Raw genomic sequence first — 17,430 nt, forward strand, 5'->3', positions numbered from 1 at the left:
TTATGTAGAATAATAAGTTATTTGGGGTACACTCTACAAAAAGATATAATTTTTTTATTGAAAAACATTCCACACATTGCTAATGTTTACTTTGTCTTCTTTTTCATTAGTAAGACTCTAGGACTCATATTTGACATTTACAAATTGGGTTCGAGCTTCGAAATCATAAAAATTATTTATGATTTCATTGAAAAAGGATACGTCTAAGTGTGCAAATAGAACATTGGCTGAATATTTATATACCTTTGCCACAGCCAGTTATATAGCTATTTCAAATATTCGATGCTTTAATGACTCAAAGACAAATTTGTTTTTAACTTTTTGCTTTGTGTAACACACAACTATTAGTCCAGAAGCCAAATATAATTAAACTAGTAGGTATAAGTGACTGGAAAGTAACTGAGACTGACATTTTAATAACAGGATCCTATCAGTGGAAAATGGTGACTGAGAACTTGAAGAATATACTATAATGGGGTGATTATATTAATTAAGATAAAAAACAAACTACCATTATTGTGATATATATATAATTTGGAAATAAAAATGGAGACTACTAATATCTTGTACATTTTCATAAAAAAAGAAGAAATAAGTGGTCTAAGATTTATTTTGCTTTGCTTTCCAATTGCCTAAAAAACATAAATCAGCTTTAGCCAATATAATGGAGACCTTTCTGTAATTGTAGAAAAATAAAATCTTACAGGATATAAATAGTAAGAAAGAAATATTGGCCTTTGAAAAATACCCTACATCTTTTTTAGTATTTCTTACTCAGAGAGGTCAGTGATAGAGGTAAAAAAAAAGCCAACAGCCATATATTAGCTCAACATAACTGTGTACCTCTTTTCACAATTTTTAAGAAATCAATAACCTCTGACTTTAAAAAGTTAAAATTATTTTATATACTCTTCTAAAGTCAGACACACACACACACACACACACCTTTTAAGGTGTATAGTTTGATGAGTTTTGATAAATGTACCCATCTGTGTAATTACCATTACAGTCAATATGCAGAATATTTTCATCACCCTCCAAAATCCCTTATACTCCTCCTCCCCTCCTCCCAACCCCAGTCCTTGCAGTCATTGATTGGTTCTGTCCCAATAGTATTGCCTTTTTCAGACTGTCATATAAATGGAATCACACAGCATGTAACATATTCTGCATGCTTCTTTTACTGGGTGTAGCCCTAGTTTGCTCTTTTCACTGCCGAGTGGCATTTTATTTTATTTTTTATTTTTTCTAAGTGGCATTTTATCATGTAGATGGAGCACAGTGTCTTTTTCCATTTCCCTGTGGGTGGACATTTGGATTGTTTCCAGTTTTCAGTAATTATGAGAGAAGCTGTTATAAACATTCATGTTTAAGTCTTTGTGTGAACATATATTTTCATGTTTCCTAGGTAAATACCAGAAAGTAGGGAAGCTTGGTTAATAAGCATTTATTTAAGTTTACAGTGGGGCCTTGACTTACGAGTTTAATTCGTTCCGAGACCGAGCTCGTTAAGGAGCTTGTTAAGGAGCTCGTTAACTCAAATTACTCTGTCAACTCAATGCAAAAAATGGGTGGAGAGACAGCTGGCATCTCAAAAAACTCGTTAGTCGGGATACTCATAAGTCAATGCCCCACTGTATAAGAAACTGCCATACTGTTTCCCTAATTGGCTGCACCTGACGAAGGCTTTTAAGATGCTAAGACTATACCAAAGTGTATGCTGATGAAGGAACCTGATTCTCACTGAGCACAGATTTATTTTTATTTTATATCCAGTTTTAACAGGTTTAGTTAGCATTTTTTTAAAGTCCATGGTGAATTAGAAACAGTAAGCTAGAGGCTGTACAGATAGGTTGTTAGACAAAAATGATAGTCACTAATATGACTATAATTACTGATTTTTTAAAAAGGCAGGAACCTACAGGGCTGAATTTTCCCATTTGATAAGTTCTATTTGACAAGTCCCAAACATGTCCATATATTAGAATCACCAGGGAATATTCAAGTGTCAGAGCCCAGGCTACACCCTTGAATGAATAAATCAGGAGTCTGGGGTAGAGCGGAGACAGCAGTATTTTTTAAGCTCCTTGGATGCTGTCGGTTTGGAACCACATCCTGGAAGCCCTGTAATGGCCTGCACGGCTCTGGCAAGCCTCTGCCTTTGCGGCTTCAATGTCAGTGCCGTCCTCTCTGTAGAAAGACATTGTAGGCACGTTAATTCCAAGGTGATATTAACATGGTTCTAGGTGTCATTAGACTGATAACAGTCATACTTAGGAGACACCACTGCCCAGGGAATGGCTCTACTCTGAATGGTTTCAGGGACTTCTTGGAAAGAATTTTGTTCACATGATGAAATTTTTGTTCTGTAAATTGAGACATTTATATTTGTTTTCTCTTAAATGATATTGCTGTATATTTTTTTTAGAATATTTTTTATTGATTTCAGAGAGGAAGGGAGAGACCGAGAGAGATAGAAACATCAATGATGAGAGATAATCATTGATCGGCTGCCTTCTGCATGCCTCCTACTGGGGACTGAGCCTGCAACCTGGGCATGTGCCCTTGACCAGAATCGAACCTGGGACCCTTCAGTCTGCAGGCTGATGCTCTATTCACTGAGCCAAACCAGCCAGGGCAAAACATCGCTTTGTTGTTCCACTTCTTTATGCATTTATTGATTGCTTCTTGTATGTGCACTGACTGGGGATCGAACCCACAGCCTTAGTGTATTGGGACAATGCTCTAATCACCTGAGCTACCCAGCCAGGGCCATATTGCTGTATGTTTTTAAAAACAGTTCGAGCATATGGAACAGTTTTTGATTACTGAGGGTGACTTATTTTGATAAGCCTGATGTAAAAAAAAAAAAAAAAAGCTTTAAGAACTTCTCAAAAATAATTTTTGAATAGCAATTGTGAAACTTATCAGCTATTTTTAGAGCTGGTCTAAGGAGCTAAGGAATCTAGGCTATATTTTCAAAATGTTGCTCCATTTGCCAAATGTATAAGAAGTTTGGACTCTTGGAGGGTGTTCAAAGCTGAGCAGATTCTGTACAGGTAACAGTGTTTTGAACACACTGCCTTGGTACATCTATACACATCAGTTCTATTGCTACTGACTGGATTGTGAGAAAATTTGATATTGAAGATACTTAGGTGTCATTTCGTGAAAGACTTAATTTCCTGTATTTTAATATGCAAATAAACAGGAAAAAGAAAAGGGTGCCTATGAGAACCCAATACCAGATAACCCACTACTCAGAAAATTGGAATTTAAAAATGATTTTAAATTTCCAAATAAGTTTAAGAAAGCATACAGCCTTTTTACCAATAGAAGTCTGCTGCTTTCCTAATAAATTTGTATAGACAGTACTGTCCAATAGGGCTCTTTATGATGAAAGAGATGCTCTCTATCTGTGCTGTCCAGTGTGCAGCCACTGACTACATGTGTCTCCTGAGCACTTGAAATGTGGCTAATACAACTGCAGAACTGAAGTTTCAATTTAATTTATTATAAATAATTCATATTTAAATTAAAATAGCCATAGTGGCAAATAGCAACCATATTGAACAGTGCAGGTCTATAGGTGTTAAGCCACTGACTATGGTCTTTATTCTTTTAACTATCCTAATCAGGTTTTCCCCATTTTCATAAGTAGATTTCAACCAAAATTCTTTTGGTCCTATAAAACAAGGTTTAAAATACTGTTTACACATTACTGGTTTAAATCAATAAGAGATCAGAGTTCTGTGGTTGTCAGTTGGTTAAAGGGACATTACAAAGTTCAGAAGGTCCTTCTGAAAATACCTTTTGTGTTTCAATATAATGCCCATGGGCTGGGATGGGGCCTTGGAGATCATCTCACAGGAAACTGAAGGTAAAATTGCTATAGTTAGTGGCAGAATTGGTATAGCATCGATTTAAAAAAATATTTTTATTGATTTCAGAGAGGAAGGTAGAGGAAGAGAGAAATAGAAACATCAATGATGAGAGAGAACCATTGATTGCCTACTTCCCCCATCCCCCCTACTGGGGATCAAGCTCACAACCCAGGCATGTGCCCTGACCAGGAATCGAACCATGACTTCCTGGTTCATAGGTTGATGCTCAACCACTGAGCCACCCACATGGGGCAGCATCGATTTTTTAACTAACAAAATATAACCTAGAATTAAGCATGTTTTGCTTATTCGTCTCAAACTTAAAAATTTGAAAAAGCTTTACATTTTACATAATGTTTTCCTCAATGTTTTGCAACTTGTAAGCAAAATGTAATTGTGAATGTTAGAGACTGAGGGCTTCCAACATGCATAAGGGCGGCTGGTCCCAGCCTCCTTTCCAGGCATCACTGTCCTACTTCTTCCATGGCAAGGCAGATGGGCTGTTAGGGACCAAGAGCTCCTTCTATTAAGTACTCTTAGGAGGTAAAATAAAGCTTCATGCCTTAGTGTCTTCCTAACTAGGACATATATTTTAAACACTTTCTCCAGAGTTGGATTTTTGCTGAAAATATGCAGTGTAGCTTCCTAGGCTTAACCACACCAAAAAAAAAAAAAAAAAAAGTCCTAAAGATTTCCAGCAACAGAACTCTGTGGAATGTTGCTATTTTTATCTCCAAGATTAAAGCAGTCCTAAATAGTTTCCTAACACCACCATGGAGTGCCCTTCAGCAAGCATTTCCTACTTGCCAATCCAGCAAATAATAGAGTCCAGGGAAGTTTGTCAACCTTCCCACCACCCATCCTAGCTACCTTCTACTTTGATTAGGTGCAATCACACATAATCAGAAGGGGGAAACTACTCTTTTCATTCGCCCTAGAGGGATTAGGGAGTGTCGCCCCTGTTATTTGGAAAGCTGAGGGCTTGTTCTTTGAGCTGAGTTTTTATCAGGAAAATAAATATTGCAAGCTGGGTAAATTCAGGAGTTTTATTTGTATGAAACCCATTTGACAGGAGTTGGGCCAACAAAGGTTCTGAGTGTGATGCCCTGTTATTCTAGGGACTCCTGCCTACCAGGGCCTTAGCCAGCATGGGCATTAAAGGGAGCCTCTATCTCCAACCTCATAGTGCCATTTTCCCTCTTTCTTAATGGAGTAAGGGAGACTTTGTAAGAATGAGACTGAGGCATGTGGCTTTTCAGAAGGTGAACAGATCAAATTTTAAGGTTTATGTGCTTCTGGAAGTCATGCTGGGGCATCTCCAATGACAATTCTCCCATCTTGCGGCAGTGAGGGCACACAGCATTCTCCTGGTTCTTCCAAAGCCCAGAGCTGTGCTGCATGGAAAGCCATCACCCACTCGGAGGGCAGTCCCTGTCACAAAGGACTGCAGATCTTTCACATGGTTTAACATCAGTTTATACCTGGATATCCTGGTAACTCTGACACCATTTGCACTTAAACTCCTCTGAGTATATACGTGTTCTTAAGCTGTCTACTAGAAGGAATAGGTAAGACTGGAATTTCTTTCTTCTGTTTCTGTCACTGGACAGGGATTTGTGTGGCTTCTTGTGCTACCTCTACTGTTGATGTGTTACAGAAACTCCTAGCAGATACAGTGCTACAAGTGGAAGGTATTTACCTGGACGCAGAGCTTCTGTGATGGCTTCAGTGACTTACTCAGATAAAGGCCCAGCCATTTTAGAGCAATTTATGATATACCAGATCTGGAAAAAAATTAGTGAGATTCACTAAATATCGTCAGATTTATTTTGTAATTTACAGAGCAAGCATTAACACTACATTCTATGAGTGGTTTTGGAGGGAATGAAGTCATCTGGTCCCCACTGAGGACATCTTTTTATACAGAACCAGGCTGCACTGAATGGCTACCCTGTCGTGGGAATCTCATCCTCTGCTTCTGCTCCACATCCGCCCCAGCCCTAGTAGACACACACTAGAGAATAAGAAGTAGGCTATTTTAATGTTAAATAGTGCAGTTTTATTCTAAGACATTTCTGTAGACATAACTACTAAATATAAGAAATATACCACCAAATATAAGTGTGGTTATCACTGGATGGTGGCACTTAAATTGGTTCAATGTTTTATACAAATAATGCACACGCATTATTGAAATGTAAGAAAATAGATTAAAATAAAAATAAGAAATGAATGATCACAATTCCACAAAACAAAAATAGCTATTTAAAAAAATATAATAGATTAGATTTTTACTTGTGAATCTAGTTAAACTTTGATAAATACTTATTTTTAATACAAAGCTTATAGTGTTATTGAACCATAACTTAAACGATATTTTAAAAGATCTTTGTTTTTGTGGTTCATAGAATATATGCATGTGAGATAAATGTAAAGTTACAGATGAGTATACTTTAAAAGTACATGTCTCCTAGCCCGCTCCAATTGTCTCTCTGGATCCACTTCCCAGAGCTACTTCCTACTGATAGTTTCTTATGTATCCTTTTAGGACTTTTAGAAAATATATTTACATGCATATAAATGTGTATATCCACATTTTTTTAAAACTCTACACATCATATTAACATTTTACTATCCTACTCTTTGCTTTATTATTTTTAACTTAACAATATGGCTAGAAGAACTTTCAACATCAGTGTATGTAAATCTGCCTCATTCGGGTTTTTTATTTTATTCCTCACCTGAGGATATTTTTTTCCATTGATCTTTAGAGAGAGAGTGGAAGTGAGGGAGAAGGGATGGGGGAGAGCGAGAGAAACACTGATGTGAGAGAGATACATCAAATGGTTGCCTCCCACACTCACCCTGACCAAGGCCAGGGATCGAACCTGCAACTGAGGTACATGTGCTTGACAGGGAATTGAACCTGTGACCCTTCAGTCCTTGGACTGATGCTCTAACCACTAAGCAAACAAGCCAGGGCTGCCTCCTTCATTTTGAGGACTGTACTGTATTATATTCATTGCACTGATAACATAACTTATTTATTAACCAATCCACTATAAATGGACTTAAGGTTTGTTTGATTTTTTTCTTTTCAGTTTCCCTTTTTGGCTGCTTAAAAAATTGCCTCAATAATGATATTTATACATATGCATTTTTATATTTATTTGAATATATCAGTAACATAAGTTTAAAACATAATTATTGAAGAAAATTGTTTGTATTCTCTAAGTTTTTAAAAGATATTTACAAAATGTCTTCTATAAAAATTATACCAATTTATGATACCAAAAATCTGGTCTTTAACAAATCTTAAATTTTTTTCTCTGTTGGATAAGTAAAAAGTATCTATTTTCTTTGATTTGCATTTCTTTAGTTACAAAAGAGGCTATGATTCTTTTTGCTATCTTGGTTTAGATAGTTATTCTTCTACAAGTTCGCCAGTCATGGCTTTTGCTCATTTTTCAGGTTGGTTATTCATTGTTTCTTATTTTAAAGAGCTTATGTTATATTAAGAAAACTGGCATTTTATATGCCGTGTGTGGCAAATTGTTTCCCCAAGTTCCTGTTTATCTTTTTATTTTGTTTATGGTATTTTTTACTACACAGCCATTAAAATATATCTTTAGGTAGCCAAAAAAGCATTTACCAATGCTTTTCATTATGGACTTTGATATTTTTATGTAAGATTTTTTTTTAAGCTGAAGAGTTAATAAGAAAGATTGTGATTAGGTTACTTTTTTAAAACAACACACATCAACGTTACTAAAGCGTTGTACAGAAGAATTTTGGCATTAGAAGGATCTATTTTTATCCCTATTTCTTGGTGGTTTTTTTGATAGCAAAAGAAATTTCCCATAAGATGACTTCTCCTATAAAATATCACTTCGGTGTGAATTCTGTGGAATCTTGTGAAGTTCTAGAGTACGTTAGGGGGGTAAATTAGAGATGGGTCAGATTTGTTATTCTTCAGAGAGTTCGTAGTGGTTGTCTAAGATCTAAAATCTAGAGTGGGTTAGAAGGAAAGTAATAGAAATTCTAAGACAAACAGAAAGTAAGAAATATAAAAGTAATAGAGGTTTATTATTGGAAATTTTGAAAGCACATAAAAATAAAAGGAAAGAAAAAAGTCACCTTTGATCTTAGTAGCTTTGATCTTAATAACCCTCACAAGCTTTTAAGATTTGTTATATATATTTCCTAGTCTTTGTTTTTTGTTCTACAAATATGTAGGCATTTAAAAATTATATAGGCAATTTTACTCACAAATCAGTGCCAATATACCTATATTGTTTTCATTAGAACACCAAAGACCTAAGTAAGACCTTATGGAACCTTGACTAGAATCTACCAAATACATATGCACACTGGATCACATTCAGGATTTGTTTTTATACACTACTTTATCCACTTATGATTACCTTTCTTTGCTATTAAATATTTTAAAATATATTATATATTAAATATATATTTATATAAATATATTATGGCTATACAGTATAATGTTCCATCATATGGCTTAACCTAATGGGAATTTTAAAAAATATAAATAGATTTGTGTTTCTCTCAGAAATATCTTCTGTTAACTTAGTACAGGGGTCCTCAAACTTTTTAAACAGGGGGACAGTTCATTGTCCCTCAGACCATTGGAGGGCCGGACTATAGTTTAAAAAAAAACTATGAACAAATTCCTATGAACACTGCACATATCTTATTTTGAAGTGAAAAAACAAAATGGGAACAAATACAATATTTGTATTTGTATGTGGCCTGCAGGCCTTAGTTTGAGGACCCCTGACTTAGTAGATCAGAGGCCAGGACAGTTTCAGGAAATCACTACATAGCAATCATATCAGATTCATTTTCATTCCTGATAAGGTGGCAGCAATTAATTGTGTGAAAGTTAAGGGCTGAGAGACATCATAGTATAACATCTTTAATGTGAAGTGACATCATTTGATTGGAAAGAGTTAGATTATTAAAGCTGAGGTAATGGAATATTCTTGTTCTAGGGGCAAACCACGTAGATTTAGAAGTTTGTACAATGCAATTGAATTGGATAGCAAGAATAATTTGGGTCTAAATGTGAAGAAAGTATATGTGATGATAAACTTATAAATGTATGAAGTTTATTAGAAGAAATGATAATGATATTTTTCCCATTTATTTAGAAAAAAAAAACTGGTGTATATTATATTCAGCCACAGTCACAAATATTTGGGCTTAGTGAGATGAGCAGGACTCTAAAGGGTCATAAGAGGATCACTGCACTGTGTCAGCACTAAGAGAACTGCCTGCTATGTGCAGGCTGTCTCCTGGACACTACTTCCCCTGGATTTTGACTTAACCAGTAACTTACAAGGTAGATGATTTACCATTAGTGCTGCCTGTACATCTAAAGTTCCAGATCCAAGCAGCTAGTGAAATTCTTTCTCCCAAGGATATGTCCCTTCATGACTGAGAAAATTGTGTCTGCTCAGTCCTGATGACATATCCCTCCTCTCAACTATGATCACAAGGAACCCAGACTCACCTCAGGCTTTTGAGCAACATCAATGATTACCTGTCAAAACAACAGACATCGGGCCAGATCTACTGACAGCTGTCAGAGAATTGACATGCCTGGGAGAAAGCATTCAGAAGAGGAAGCATTTGTGGAGTCACTGCCTTAAAATAAGTTAGCACTAGCTTGCGGACTGACTGGTTAGTAACTATATTCAACTACAGTTTTGTAAACAATTGCTTGTATATAAGTGTTTACATTAAAAACTGAAAGAATGATATGTAATTTGAATTGGAATGAACAGTTTATGTATGTAAGGAATGACATGTTCAATTCAAGAGAGAACTTTTTTTCATACCGTCAAAACACCAAAAGGTAAAAACAGTAAACTTAAGTTATGAGAAAAAATAGAGATAACAAACCTTAAGTTTAAAATGGGCTGCCATAGTTTTAGTATTTATTTCCCAACTAAAGAAGGAATTTCTAGGCTTCATTATTGTACTTAAATGTAAGATGACAGACAAATGTTACAACTAAAATGAAATAGATCTTCTTTTCCCTACGATGGAAACAGAACCTGATTTCACATCATAACTTTAAATAAATTCTCAAATAACTAGTTGGCTTAAAAAGCAGGCAGCCAAGTGTAGAATATACAGTGGGGGTGGCACCTAAGAGCACAGCAATCAGAATCCCTGTGTTTAAATATTGAATCTACCAGTTACTGCATTTGGGTGAGCTACTTATCTTCTTATTACTCAGAATGCTAATGTACAAAATGAGGATAAAGCAGTGGATATTTCATAGAGATGTTGTGAGCATTAAATAAAAAATATTTAAAAAAGACTGAACACTGTGTTTGGCACATTACACATGCTAATGGCTTTCTTTAAAATGTTTATTTAAAAACCAAGAAAATAACCTCTAGGTCAGTGGTTCTCAACCTTCCTAATGCTGCGACCCTTTAATACAGTTTCTCATGTTGTGGTGACCCCCAACCATAAAATTATTTCGTTGCTACTTCATAACTGTAATTTTGCTACTGTTATGAATTGTAATGTAAATATCTGATATGCAGGATGTATTTTCATTGTTACAAATTGAACATAATTAAAGCATAGTGATTAATCACAAAAACAATATGTAATTATATATGTGTTTTCCGATGGTCTTAGGCGACCCCTGTAAAAGGGTAGTTCGACCCCAAAGGGGTCGCGACCCACAGGTTGAGAACCGCTGCTCTAGGTGAACAAGTCATAGGTTGTTGTTGTGCTTCTCTAACTTAATGTGCATTTGAATTACTTGGGGATCTTGTTAAAATGCAGATTGTTATTCAATGGGTCCAGGTGGGGTCTGAGATTCTGTGTCTTTAACAAGCCCCTAGGTGATGTCCATGATGCTGGTCTGAGGACCTTGACACCTGAGGCAATTGTGGATGGTTGCTCCCTAAACTGTGATTCAGTGTTTCTCAAAGAGGAAGAGGGGGGAAGTGGCAGAAAGGAAATGCAGACATGTAGTCAAGTTAAAATGCTCCCCAAGTGATTGTAATATATTTGCTTTACTTGTTCCCTAACACTTTTAGAACTATATCAACGTTTTATTCTTCTTCATTTCTCTTTTTCTTATTCTTTCCTCTACTTGCTCCTTGCCATTGCAGTTTAAGACTAAAAAATGGAATTAATATTGATTCCCCGATTAGTAAGAATCATCAATTTTTTATTTTATTTTATTTTATATATTTTATTGATTTTTTACAGAGAGGAAGGGAGAGAGACAGAGAGTTAGAAACATCGATGAGAGAGAAACATCGATCAGCTGCCTCCTGCACATCTCCCACTGGGGATGTGCCCGCAACCCAGGTACATGCCCCTGACCGGAATCGAACCCGGGACCCTTGAGTCCGCAGGCCGACGCCCTATCCACTGAGCCAAACCGGCCTCGGCAAGAATCATCAATTTTAAGTCATTAGCAGGATAATGCAGGATAATGTACTTAAATTAGATTAGAAAAATGGTTTCTAACATCTCTCTTCTAAAATACAGGGATCTAAAAAAAAAAGTATTTAACATTTTCTGTAGCTTTAGCAGAAAATAAACAACAAAGAGTAAGCAAGTGATTGTGGAGCACTTAGTAATAGAATACAAGGATATTTGGTCAACATATGACATGTGGTCCATACTGTCAAACGAGTTATAATCCCATGGGAGGGGAAGGCTGTTGTGGTTATCTTGGAAGTGACAGAATCAAACTATGTGACCACATTAAACATTCCACCTGGTCTGATAGGTGGACAGGAGGAGAGTTATTTTTAAATGGCTTCCTACCCCAGTGGTACTGAGATGATTAAAGGAACCCGTATCTAAATATGTACTTAGCTTGAACAACATTTTTCTAGGACTAAGATCATTTTTCTACTCTGGTGTGTCTTTAGGGCTTAATATCACTAGATTCACAGTATTCCCTCTGTAAGTATCTTCAATTGTTGATACTATAGTTGATGCATTTCATAGATGAAATTCTTCATTTTCCAAGGTAGATAAGAGGACTTTGATTAATATGTAATGGGAAATATCTAAAGAAAGCTTAAAGAGAAAATTAGCAATCATAAACTCCCTTTAAGAGTGTATACCATATATGTAATTCTCTAATACCTTCGCTCTGAAGTTAACCATTCAAAGTACACTGATCTAAATAAGATTTTCACATCATCTGATGAAGGAACAAAGCAACGTATCCTATCTAATAATAGACAAACATAGTAATTGACTGTACCTTCGCTATGCCTCCCATTGGCTAATCAGTGAGATATGCAAATTAACCTCCAACAAAGATGGCAGTTAATTTGCATACGTAGGCACGAAGCGGCGGAGTGAAGACTGAAGGCGGCTCCAGCCAGAGCGAAGGCCTGGGTCACTGGTGCCGAAGGAAAACCGGTGCCAGCAGCCAGGGGAAGGGAAGGCCTTTTGCACGAATCTTTTCATGCAACCGGCCTCTAGTATATGTATGAAATGAATTAGAAATCACATAAGAATTGACACAAACTAAATGATTATTAATTCTATGATTTAAAATTTTGCAGACATCTAGAATTGGGTCCTGAAATATGAAGGCAAATGAGATTATAAAGAACAAAGCATATACATTTCTTACCCATTTTCCAAACTTGTAAATGTTAGAAAATTAAACATGAGACTAGCAATACAATTTAAAGTATTCTTGGGTACAAGAATTGGCTGATTCTAGACATTTATTTCTGCTTAAGATATTTAGATGATACACCTATTTTAGAAACCAAAGAAAAAAAAGCTTCGAAATTGAGTTATAAGAATAATGTAAAATAAACAGTCCTACAGTGTTTATAGTATATAGTGAATTCTCTGTTAGTGAAATATTTTGAAAGACAATTTGGTTTTCATACACAAGGTAATTTTTCCCCCATGGACATCTACTGTGAAGAGAATAAAAATCAAATAGCAAAACTTTAATGTGAATACAACTAGAGCTAAGAGCAAGATTCACTTGTCATTTCCATGACTATTCTAAATATATACTGTTTTCTATTTCCAATCGTCAAATTTGCCACTTAAGTAATTACTAACTAATGACACAGCTAGCAAATTCATAGCTCTTTAGATTTTTTTTTTTTAGTGTGATTGAAACATATTTTAGAGCTTTAGTAGGATGATGGCACTCAGTTGCCACATTAGTTCAATATTACCTTAAATCCTTTTAGATACTCCTTGATTTAAGTTGGCTTATATATTAAGCCATCAAAGAGTTGATTTTTGGTAGGAGAAATTCATATCATAAATAAAATAGAAAATATAAAGTAATAACTAAATTTAGACTGAAAATGAAATAAAATTTACTTTTGCTTATGGAAGTTTTATTAGACTTTGAATAAGCACCTAGTGAGAAGAAATACGAATCATGTAATCTGCTGACTTTAGGCAATTTTGAAAGAGAAGCCTATTCTGAAGAAGAAGAATGAGCACTTTCCAATGGCGATGGGTTTAAAAGTTGATTTGTAGAGTGAACAAGGGAGAAAAGCATTCCTAACCTGGCCTGGATACTTTGTCTAATGTTACTCTGGCTCTGATTTGTTTATTGCCACACTGTGTCTTCAAGACAGCTTTTTAATCCTCTCATTTCTTGGATTTACTTCAAACTTCTGAATAAAATTCTTACTTTGCTAACCTACATGGGAGACGCTCTGGCATTCTGAGTCATGAAGAATAAGAAAAGGACTAGGTACACGAATGAGCGTGGAAAGAAGGACTGGGAGCCTGCACTGGGCAGCCCAAACACGAAAGTGTGATGGGACTTGATTGTTTCCTGTAGCAAATTTGAAAGCAAAATACAGCAACTCTCAGGCGGCCGCTTGAAAAGAACACTGTGAAAACACAGACAAAACTGTAGGGGACATACATCATGCATTTAAACTATGAGTTTCAAATGGTATTTTATCTGTCCTTTGGGTAAGCAGCAAATTAAATTTCCTTAAATTATTTTCCCATGAGCATAGGGCAAATAATTAATCATAGTAAGAATAACAGTATATGCAGGAGCAAAACCCTCAAATCATGTACACGCATACAATTCTTACCTCAAACTAGAAAAACAGCCAAAATAAGAAAACCAAGCAATCCACAGTTCTGTTCTTTTTTGAACACTGAACCTGGCTCAAAAGTACAGAAAATATTTAAACTCAGTGCTCTCAGGATGGGGAGCACAGCCGAAGCAACAATGACTGGAAGACACTTTCTAACTCACAAAGAAGTTGAATCTTATTTGGCACCAGTGGAACCAATGGAAGAAACCAGTTTTCATCTGTGTTGGATGATGGAGCAGCTGATTCATTTCAAGGACAAAGAAGAGTTGAACCAGAAATCAAGGCCTCATGATGGGCACAAAGACCAATGATGTCAGACAAGAAGGGAGAGAAAGAATAGACAACAAACATAACTCTAGTAATCACTTGCCTTTAGCAAATGTTGAGGCCTAGTGACTTGGGGCCACTCCAGAGTCTCAGGTCAGGTTATAGGAACTGCCAGCCATAAGTTGTGGGATGGACACAGAGCCAGCAAAGAAAGACCTACTGATTTTCCAGAGCAGGTAACTTATCAGGTGAGTTATTTTGACAGTTTTTAAAATGCCAAATACGGGCTAAAAGGGTAATTATTTTAGACTTATCGGTATCTTCAAACAATAAATAAGAAACAAAACGAATCAAAGGCTTTTATTAGTGGAGGGAAACTTAAGTGCAGAGACTTGAGGTTCAAAGCTATGAAATATCACCCAGCTAGTTAAGTAGGAGTCTCTTCCCTGCTCCTGGGCTTCCCTGCCCTGCACTCTCTGCCAGGAAGGCGAGTGGCATCCAGAGCACCTGAGGAGGGATTACCCACAGGGCCTTTAGAGCTAGGGAAACACTACAGAAACCAGAGGAACAGGTGATTTCTTTTTTAGAGAAGATTGCAAGGGGTTACAGCTTATGTTAAGGGGAGCAAATGCCTTGGGCCCAGATCCCTCAGGTAATAACCACCAAGAGAGACATGTTGGGGATGAGGCACCTTCAGGAGGAGGTGCAAGTTGTTCTGCAAAGTTATAAACATGGAACAGCAAGGTGCCAGATTTTTTGCCTCCCTCACTGTTCCTTTTTCCTTCTGGAATGACACTAGAAATAAATGTAGCTAAGTCCTGAAAGTGATCCCAGGGGAAAGAGAGCACCCACACTTTCACCAACAGGGAGGGCTACTGGGTGTGGTAGTGGGTTTTAATGTTTATGAGGCCATCAGCAAACCGAGATTTGGTAAAGATGTCCCACATGGGTTTAATAGCCAGGACTCTAAAGCTGCCCAAAGACAAAGGGGCAGCAGGAGACAGTTTGGGAAAGACTTGCTGAGGTCTTCTGGACACCTCAGCAGGCTGGCACTGTGGAGAGATCAGGCTGGATGGTTAAGATAATTGGAGAGTGGAGCACTAAACAGGCAGGCGGAGTGGAGGAAAGGAGCCAGCAAGAACTGCTTCCAAAAGCCCGACTCAGTTACAAATGTGCATTGGCCTCTAGGCCAGTGGTTCTCAACCTTGGCTGCACATTAGAATCACCTGGGAATCTTTTTAAAATCCTGATTTCTGGGCCTCATCCTCCGGAAATTCTGTTTCTTTGTTACTAATGTTGTGGCCCCACCCCATAACAAAGAAACAGAATTTCCAGAGGATGAGGCCCAGAAATCAGGATTTTAAAAAGATTCCCAGGTGATTCTAATGTGCAGCCAAGGTTGAGAACCACTGGCCTCTAGCCATGGGGATTAAGGTGTGGAGACGCCCGGCTTCTTCCTTCCCCAATTTGATGAATCAAAGGGCACCTGAGGAAATCTTAAGGTGGGAGAGTTTACCCCAGGGTGGGCGGCGTACTGTGCCAAGGACCCGTCAGTAGGGTTTGCAGGGAGGCGGAAGGTAGATGAGCAGGGCATCCCCTGGGAAGCAGAGGGGAGTGTGGAGATCTCTGCAATTTCGCCCTAGAAGTAGCACAACTTTAAAATAAATGGACGCCCGGGGGAGTCATACCGCTTCCATTCAGGTCAGGGTTAAGAGACGGGAGTTAGCTAAAGCCTCCGGAAGAGAGTTTACTTGGTTTCATCCCATTTTTTCAGATTTCTCCCTTGTACTCGAAAGAGTTTGGTCAAATCGGAATGACATTTGGAGGGTAAGCAAGCAAACAAGCTCAAATTGTACCCTCTCAACCCAGACGCGCCTCTCACCTGATTTGGGGAAGGGTGGCCAGCTCGGGACGGGCGCGGACCCGAACTGTGTTCGCTCTGCTTGGTCCTCTGAGCCTCCCAGTCCAGCCCATAATTAGGACAACTGACAAGAAACTAACCACCTCCGCCCACCGCCCCCAAGCCCGGCCCGCAGTCCGCACCCACTCACCGGTGCCTGGGCCGCTGCGCGCACGTCGGGTCGAGAGCTGGCCGCTCTGGTGTGGTTATTCGCGCGCCGCCTTGGCGTCCGGGCTGTGAGCCCTACTCCGGGGTCCGTCGGGCTGCTCCGCACCGATCGCCGCCACGGACCGGGTGGAACCGCTAGCCGCGCGCCTGCTCTGGCACCCTGTCTCCAATGCTCGGGCCCTGGCTGACGGGAGCTGGAATCATCCGCGAAGAGGCAGCTCGGAGTTTATAGGGTGGGGCGTTGCTGCGAGTGGGTTCCTGGGGCGAGGCTCTGTTTTGCATTCCCTCCTCCTCCGCCCCGCCCCAGGAGACCCTCTCGGCCAACCCTCTTCCTCTCCAGCTGCTAACGGAAGCGGGATGATGCCGCAGTCATTCCCAGTGTCACCTTTTAGATCTGTGCCCACCTGTCCTGGAACCCGCTTGGGGAGAGATTGATAAAAGGAAGAGAGCTGGGGGTCCAGGAGCAGCCATTCACGCCAAGAGTAATGTTCTTCTACCTTTTTTTTTTTTTTTAAACTTGGAAAACTTTTAAGGCTAAAGTAGGGAGTCCTTTTTCCTGTCACTCAAACTTCACTGTTGTGGATCACAGATGACCTCATAGATAAATTTCAGCTAAAGGGTGAATTTTTTTTCTCCTATTGGACATCCTATCAGAATTTCATTTTTTAAAAACATAAAAGTATAAAAAGCTATACTTTTTATAACAAAATATAACTCAATATTTATGGAAGAATTAATGTAAATTCTTTATAAACTCTTTACGAAAACAAAAGAGGAAGTATAATTTCCAACTCATGCTATCAGTCCAGTGTTACCCTGATACCCAAACTAGATATCAGGAAAAAGCTACAGGCAAATATTTCTTATGGATATAGATAAAATGACAGCAGATAATTCAGTAACATAAAAAGGATTATATACTGTGACCAAGTGAGATTTACCGTAGGAATGCAAAATTATTTTACAAAAAATCAATTGATGTAATACACTGTTTCAACAGAACCAAAACAAAAACTACAGTATCATCTTAATACATAAGAACAAATATTTGACAAAATCCAACACCCTGTCACGATAAAAACACTCAACAAAC

The 17,430-nt window shown here is 37.9% G+C and overlaps 1 protein-coding gene across 2 annotated transcripts in view; it reads right to left on the reverse strand.

The window, feature by feature from the left end:
- Positions 1 to 16,602, reverse strand: part of AGTR1 (angiotensin II receptor type 1) — a 50,566-nt gene extending 33,964 nt beyond the window's left edge. Inside the window, exons 1-2 of one of the 2 annotated variants that reach the window (XM_059688200.1) lie at positions 16,321 to 16,602; positions 5,584 to 5,668 (exon numbers count right to left, since the gene is read on the reverse strand). The gene's annotated coding sequence lies outside the window, so the exon portion shown is untranslated. The remainder of the gene's footprint in view (positions 1 to 5,583; positions 5,669 to 16,320) is intronic. The other variant, XM_059688201.1, reaches the window with a different exon arrangement.
- Between the last annotated feature and the right edge of the window lie 828 nt (positions 16,603 to 17,430).

Source organism: Myotis daubentonii, chromosome 3, assembly GCF_963259705.1.
Source record: "Myotis daubentonii chromosome 3, mMyoDau2.1, whole genome shotgun sequence".
In the NCBI taxonomy this organism is placed as follows: domain Eukaryota; kingdom Metazoa; phylum Chordata; class Mammalia; order Chiroptera; family Vespertilionidae; genus Myotis; species Myotis daubentonii.